Consider the following 2087-nt stretch of genomic DNA (forward strand, 5'->3'; position numbering starts at 1 on the left):
GAGTGTGATAGATTTCTTCTCGCATCGGCAAAGCGCTTTGCCATTACCGAAGGGTTGAAACTTAAAGTCTTGTATTACGAGTAAATCGAGAAAGGAGCGATCGAGCAACGGTCATAAGAACCAACGCAGCTTTGATCTTTCCAATCAAACGGTTTTTTCAAGTGTATAAGGTAGGCGTGCTGATTGCCGGACTCTGAATTTCTACACGCATCGGCGAATTCGAGGCGTTCAGATATATCCGAGAACTCGTCGAACGAACCGATTCGAACGCGAAACTCTGATATTGACCTTGTCGGACATTCGATATCCACGGTGTACGTGTCTGGTACCTCAAGGCGGGGGTGCATGGCGGGGAATAGAGTGCTGTTGGCTCTAAAAGGCCCTATAAAGACCCCATGCTGACAACATCGCTTATCAGTGACTCCGGCCTTCGGAAACCAGACGCAGAAAATACATTCTCGCACTCGTTGTATACACGGAGAAAAATTTCATTTGTAGAGTAACTAGAAAAATTGAGTAAAACAGCTATCGTTGAGAAAAAACTGTTGGAATTAGGAGAAACGAGGTACGCGTAAAAATTTTCCGCTATCGTCGATACTTTTTTGGTTATTGCAACGCGAAATCAGTTTGCGAGGTTTACTACACTTTTTTAGTTGAACAAGGCTTCAAGGGGCACACCTAGTGTGACAGCCTAAAAAAAAGGCGATTTTTGGGAATTTAAAAAAAAAAAAAACTGCTGTATCAATTATTTTAAAATTTTAAGGGTATATTTATACATATTTCAAGAATACACAGTAAAATTTTTGAAGAAAAAAATTAAATATTTTTCGAGTTACACGCGATCTCCGACGGCGCTGAAAAAAAAGGTCCTCCACTGCTGCAGTGATTCCGGCCTTCTCAGTGGATGAAACCTCAAAAAAAAAAAAATTCTTGTTAAACTAGAAGATATTGTCCGTACAATGACCCACGGTTGAACAAAAAAATCAAAAATTGACAAAATGGCGGCGTTTTTTAAAAAAAAGTTGAATTTTACCCAAAATTTTGGTCGTTTTTGGCCTGCCAAAATTCGATTTTTGATCAGATCAAAAAACTGGTAAGTCATTGTACGGACAATATCTTCTAGTTTAACAAGAATTTGTTTTTTTAGGTTTCATCCAAGAAGAAGGCCGGAATCACTGCAGCAGTGGAGGACCTTTTTAAGACAAAAATTCAAAAGCCAGACCTTTAAATCTTTTCCGATTTACAGGAGTTTTTTTTTTTTTTTTTTTTTCATCGTAAACAACAGTTTTATGAAGAATCCGCATTAAAAAAAAATTCTTTTCTTATGGGAACCACCCTAGTATCTGTACCAATTGTGAATAAATCATGTTTCGAACGGTCATTCGCTTACCTATTGTCGGTACGACGAAAACAGCTTCTGATGTCGTCTAATGTTTTACAGATCCTCGTAGGGACTGACTGCTTATTTCGAATCTCAAAACTGTCGATGAGAACATGAACGGCAACTCGTAGAAATTTTAAGACGAGTCGGCGAGCTGCTGTCGGTAAAAGTGAATCGATTAATCGATTATGCCGTTGTTTTTTTTTCTTTTTTATTTATGAAACAGTGCATGTGAAATCAAAATTTGGTGAATTTCAGTATGTAACCTTAAGGGCGGTAACAGTTTTTTGATAATTTATAATTTCGTTAACAATATTTTTCAATCCCAGGTGAAAATACTCATTCATTTTTCACTTATGTTGTATTGCATCGTACATGGGAGCAAAGAAAAGAAAGGAAAAGAAAAAAAAACACCATTCCGAGAAAAAAATAAACGAATCGGTGAATTAATCGAGTTTAAAAAATAATCTATTATATTCGATTAAGCGAGAAAAAATGATCGATTGTTTTTTATCATTTTTACGAGTTTATTTATTTTTTTTTTTACAGTTTACCTTGTGCAAATGCGGGTGATTCTGTTGAACATCTTGAGACGATCTGTAGACGCATAATGACGGTCAATATTCCGTTCCCTAACTTGCTTCACACACGCCATGGGAAATAGCATCAAGGGAAATACCCTGTTGGAAATGAGGAACGTTGGAAG

Source organism: Neodiprion virginianus, chromosome 7, assembly GCF_021901495.1.
Source record: "Neodiprion virginianus isolate iyNeoVirg1 chromosome 7, iyNeoVirg1.1, whole genome shotgun sequence".
Taxonomy (NCBI): Eukaryota; Metazoa; Arthropoda; class Insecta; order Hymenoptera; family Diprionidae; genus Neodiprion; species Neodiprion virginianus.